The following is a 5943-nucleotide window of genomic DNA, read 5'->3' on the forward strand; positions in this document are numbered from 1 at the left end:
TGTCTTCCATTACTTGTCAGCTGGAAACATAGTGTTCTGTCTTCTGTCAGAGCATGGTCACATCCAAGCCTCAGAGGCTGTGTCTACTCTGAGTCTCCCTGCTTCTGGGGCAAGTTTGTGGGGCAACTACTTGGAAAGGAGACTGAGACTGAACTCCCCATTAGCTCCTAGGAGTCAAGGCTCCCTGGAGATAGCACTGGACAGAAGTTGGGTTACCTCCCCTCACTGAGAAGAATCCACACCAAACTCAGGAACCCATCTCTTATGTGGACTCACAGCTGATTCAGTTCAAACCAGGACTCTAGCAAACTGGGCTGAAAAAGAGCCTCCTTGAGCTGAGTCCCCCAGAAGGCACCCTGGCCATCAGCCTGTTTAGTAAGGTCAAGGGCCATGAGACAGCACTGGCCTAGGTGGTACACTTTTTGAGAGTTCATGCTAGCCCAATCCATAAAATACACTCCACGGACATCCCAGGGTAGACTGTATAGATCAACTAAGATAACAGTTAGAAAAGTCCTTTGCAAAGCTATAAGAATTGTAATGGTGTTATTCCTTGACTCTAGACTAATGAACATAATAAAATTGCAATGGCCAGTATTAGCATAATAGCAGAGACTGCCTTCCCCTTAATGACATCCACCAGGCACACAAAGCCCTGGCTTTCTCCTCACATCCTGTCTCTCTTCTTTTGGAGACCCGGAGGCTCAGTCTTTTCCTGGGTGTGTTCCTCTAGAAGACTATCCTGTCAAAAGAAACATTGATTAAACACAGATTAAACCACCTCCCAGAACTTTCCAAGGTGCTGGATCACTGAACAGCTCTGGTCAGAGGATCATGAGGGTTTTAGACTAGTAAGAATGGAAACCAGGTTCCTTTAAATAGCAAGCCTCTGTTGCTTAGAAAACATACTCTCGCCTGACAGTGGTTGCAACACACCTTTAATTCCCAGCGCTTGGGAGGCAGAGACTTGGATCTAGGTGTCCAAGACCAGCTTCATTTACAAAGCAAGTTCCAGCAAGGCCAAGGTTATCAAGAGAAACCCTGTCTCAAGAAAACAACAACAACACCAACAACAAAAATAAAACAAAAGTAAAATAATACTCTAAAAAGAAAAAAAAAATACTCAACTTTGTGACTAGAGGCAATTACCAGTTTAAAAACAAAACAACAACAATAAAAACTACCTTTCCTCACAGCCCAGCAGGTAGGAGCTAGCAAGCTGGCTCCTACCTACAAGGGAACCTTGGAACCCTGCTCTGTACATAGGCAAGTGTGGGGCCAGGCTGTTTGACAAGGACCTTCTAGGGACTCCCCCACAGCAGGGCTGGCAGAGAGCCATGCTTAGCGTGTGGTTTTTCTCTTTCTGAATCCAAACATTGTGCCACTGACACCAAATTCATCACGTGACTTCTCTTCTCTCTGGCTGCTTCTCTCCCCATCTACCCCATGAAGATTTCCATAGTTACCAAGTTCTTTATGTAGAGCCAGAACCCCTGACAGCCACCTATCCTAATTCCACAGGGCCATTATGCCTCCCCTGGGCTTGCATCACATTCCCTGTCCCACCACAGTGTTAGAACAATGGTCAGGTACTGGCTGAGAAAGGCATTTGCAATGATGTCTTCCTCAGCCATTTAGAGACACCCACCCACTAATGCAAGCCACCACAGAAACTACCTTTTTTTTTCCTCCCCCCCCCCAAAAAAAAAAAGATATCCAATAATTTCCCTATTTTTAAGGTTCCTTTTGCGTGACCTTCAACATGGACTCTCTGAGAGCTGGACTCTACCTAGACTCCATTTAGTTATTCCAGCAGGTTTTACATCTTTTTTAAAGTAGCATCCATAAAAGAGGAAGGTCACTGGAGGGCTAGGGCCATGCAAAGACTGTCAGCTAGGAGGACTCCGCCTCCTGCCTCTGAACACAGACAGACTGCTGACAACACCTGAACCAAGGGGCCAGAGGTGACCTTGGGCTGGAAACAAAGGACTAAACCCGGAAGAACGATTTCCCCCGTCCCTGCAGCAAGACGGGCAACTCACCCTAGGCTGCCCAAGAGCACGGAAAACAAAGGCTCATTTGGCATCTCTGATACCATCTTTGGAAGTGAATAAGACAAATAGCTTAAAAGGGGAGGAGGGATCGATGACACGGCTAACTTGAGACTGTCCGTATGAGACACTCTGATTTATCAGCCTTCATGGAAGCTGATAAGCTCTCGAAATGAGTGTTCTGTGATAGGCGGCTGTACCTCCTGGGCGTCTGGGCTGCTCCCCTGGTTGGGGGGCCGGGAGGGAGGTGACTGTGATGGAGACTGAAAACTCACCCTTTGATTCCATTATTCACTGACCCCATGGGCTTTGCCTCATTATGATGGGGCTGTTAATTGTGCTATTCCAAAGCACAGTCAAAAGCTGACAGAAATTGTATTTCACAACAGGTTTAGGGGAAAGGGGTGGGGGTGGGGTGGGGCGACTATTGCTGTCTTTTTTTTTTTTATTGGTATTATTATAAAGGCTGTGTTTCTTGCATTAGCAGCCAGAGTCAGAGAAAACCGCACGGCCACGTGGGAAGGAGAAGGGCAGTTCTCCCCAGGGCAGGGGGATGTGCGGGATCCAGCAGGCAGAGGGAAGCTATTATTGCAGATAAGAATAAGAAAATGGAGCTGTAAAGTGGGCGAGTAGCCGGGTTGAATATTGGTGTTGAACAGCGTCTGAGCGCCGGCTGGCACTGCCTGAGTAAGATTAAAATCTGCAGGGAAATTTTGTTCCTTGGCACTGGCAGAAATTAGGAATAAATTCAATTGCATTCTGCACAATAGCTGGAAGCGATTGAGGTTAAGTGGCCTCGCTCTCTGATGTGTTAGTATTACTGAGCGCTCTCCGCTCACGTGACTCTGCTCTTGGAACAGGTCGCCATGGCAACTGATGATTTCTATTACAGTACATTCAAGTTCACATTCTAGGCCTGTCATACACTTGGAAATTTCCAGTTAAAATATTTATTTATGAAAAAGGCAAAAGAAAAAAAAAAGAAATGAAATGAAGGAAGAGAAGGAAAAGAAAGGAAAAGCCCCCGTCAGACTCTTGCAAGGGTGGAAAACAAGTCACCTCTGATGCAGAATGATTCGTCTGTAAACAAGGAGAGAGTGTTCTATTTTCTCTTAGCTATTGCCACCAAACAAAACATTTCCCATGGGGGGATGGGCCAACTTTGTTGGGGAGAGGGGCAAGTTAGCATCATACCTACCTAGGTCTGGTGTGCAGGTGTGTGTGTTGTGGAGCCGAGGCAGAGCGACCAAGGCAGTCTGGAAAAGCCACAGCTCTGAGTTTCCACCCCACTCTCAGAGACACATGGTTCTGATTTCTGCTGCCCACTAAGCCTCTGCACTTCATCTTACTCAATGCTCAGCAGCAAAAGAGCTGCTGTCACCTCTCAGCCATAACCACGAGGCAGAGAGATTTCTTGTCATGGGTCAATTCTGTGGGGGTCCCCAAAGGTCCTCAAAGCTGACCCCAATAGAGGAGGAGGCAGCCTGGGGCGTAACATGGAAGACTGCTCTCTCATGGAAGCCATAACCCTGCTCCATAATGATGCTTTCTGTGACTTGTACTTCCACTGGGCACTTCCAAAAAGACCCCGGGGACAGCCCTTGCCCATCCCTACCCGTCTACTAACCTAGGAAGGGTTATACATGTCCACTGGCTTGCCCCTGGAAAAAGGCAAGCTAAGGGTTAAACTAAACCTTTCCTGGGAGAGAAGTCATTATTTCCTGGCCAAGAATTATGCAGGGATGGCTTGCTAACAAGGCCTCCTAGCTTTGTGTATGTTTTCCCCTTAGTCAGGCATATTAAATATGTTAATAAAAGATTCCCCAAAGCTTTCTCTATCAGAAGCTTCCAGGTGGCTGCAGTGACCCTGGGTGCCCAATTACCTGGTGAGGTCACCCCATGACTCACAGATGGAGCTCTCTCTCTCAATCTCTCTCTCTCTCTCTCTCTCTCTCTCTCAAAATCTCCACACTCTCTTTTTGCTCGTGGCTTCTGCTAAGCCTGGTTACAATCGCATGCAGCTCTGTGGCCAGAACCCATTATGTAAAGCAAGGCAGTGTCTCCTGCCCTTGCCTAGCTGTGAGAGCCATAGGCTACTACTAGTGTAAAATATGGATCGCTAGTGTGTCTCAGACCAGCAGAGTCAGAATCTCCAGGTGATTCTGCATCCTTAAAACCAACTAAATTTGGCAAGTGCTGCCCGTAGACCATCGAGCAGGCTAGTGATACTATGGCTGTCTGTGGGTATGTGTGTGCACGGACACATACCTACGCAAGTGTCCAGGTGTGCCAAAGAACAATGGCAGGCATCTCAGTTGGTCTCCAAACAGTTTTGGTTTTTTGGTTTTTTGGTTTTTGTTTTTGTTTTTGTTTTGAGATAGAATCTCTCTAGGAAACTGGAGCTCACCTATCTAGATAGACTGGCTGGGTAGCAGGCTCCCAGGACCATGCTGTCTGTCTCTGCCTCCCTGGTGTTGGAATTACAGACACATACCACCGTGCCTGATGTTTACAGAGATGCTGTGGAGTCAAGCATGGGCTTTCATACTTGCGCAGCAAATACTTTACTGATTGAGCCACTGCCCCAACCCAAAGCTTTCTTTAAAAAGGAATTATACTGACATCCTAATGTCTCCCTGTGAGATACTGAGCCAGAAGTCTTATGGGGAACTCCGACCTGCTATTCATGAAGAATAGGGGCAAGACAAACTAGAACAGTAGTTTTAAAGAATGTAAAGATTGGGCTAGTAGCTATAGAGATTCCTTAATGGAAGCATGAATGAATTTGGCCCGGCTAATACGAACACATTTTCTATACCACCAAGGAGTTATTTCCTGTATAAGAAAAGAAATTCTTCTTAAAGCACAGATCCATCAATGTGTCGATGCAGCTGCTCTAAGCAGAGTGTGTGCATGGATGGCTGTCACCGATGGGCATGAGGTGAAGTGTAAGGTTAAAGTTTTAGTCCCACTCAGCAGCTTTCCTATGAGGAATTGCAAGACAGGTGTTATGCTTGCAGATTGCTGACTGCAAGTGCAAAGTAAGGCGGCAGCATCAAAGATGCCAGCACTGAAGCCAGAAGCCTGGCCAGGGACCTTCCTGTTCTGTATTCAGCAGAGATGATGGGAAGCTCAGCAGATGAGCAGTCCAGGTACCCTGTGCTCTGTCTCCGTGTTCTCTTACACAAGCGATGCTTGAACATGCTTCTTCTTGGGGGAGTCTAGACAGAGCCTGCGGTGTCAATATCCCTTGTGTTGATCTTTCTCCCATATCCAGAAGCAAAGGGTAAAGATACTGTTGAACTTTCAATGTTCTGTCCATCCAGAAGTATGGGGTGAGTGATAAACACTTGCAGAGTCTGTTTCTGAGTCAATCCAAGGGTTTTCAAAAATTCTTTCTCCTGTGCTTTCTCCCCAGTCTTTCTCTTTCCTTCTGTCTGTCTGTCTGTCTGTATCTGTATCTGTCTGTCTGTCTGTCTGTCTGTCTGTCTCTCTCTCTCTCTCTCTCTCTCTCTCTCTCTCTCTCTCTCACACACACACACACACACACACACACACACATCCACGAGCTCTAAGGGAGAGGTGGAGACTGATTTAGTATGGTCTTCTAGAGGCCTGAATCCCCTTATCTGGAGATGAGTAGAATTCTGGAATGGAGTACAGACTTGACATCCATACCCAGCCAGAGAAAGGTAGAACCCCCCAGCCGCCGGCTCTGACCAAGCGTAGCCCCACTGCAGCCTTTCTGTGGGGCTGCAGCATCACCTAGTGATGCTCCGGTTTAAGTACAAGCTCTCTTCCTGGGAACTGTCCAATTTCATCAAACTGTAGTAAGATGAATTAGACACATTAATGAATGAGGGTAATGGTAAACATAATCCCAAACTGGAGG

At 46.9% G+C, this 5943-nt stretch overlaps 1 protein-coding gene across 5 annotated transcripts in view; it reads left to right on the top strand.

Moving 5' to 3' along the window:
• Positions 1-5943, top strand: part of Pmfbp1 (polyamine modulated factor 1 binding protein 1) — a 164828-nt gene that overhangs the window by 84102 nt on the left and 74783 nt on the right. The window lies entirely within an intron of this gene.

Source organism: Mus musculus, chromosome 8 (assembly GCF_000001635.26).
Source record: "Mus musculus strain C57BL/6J chromosome 8, GRCm38.p6 C57BL/6J".
Taxonomy (NCBI): Eukaryota; Metazoa; Chordata; class Mammalia; order Rodentia; family Muridae; genus Mus; species Mus musculus.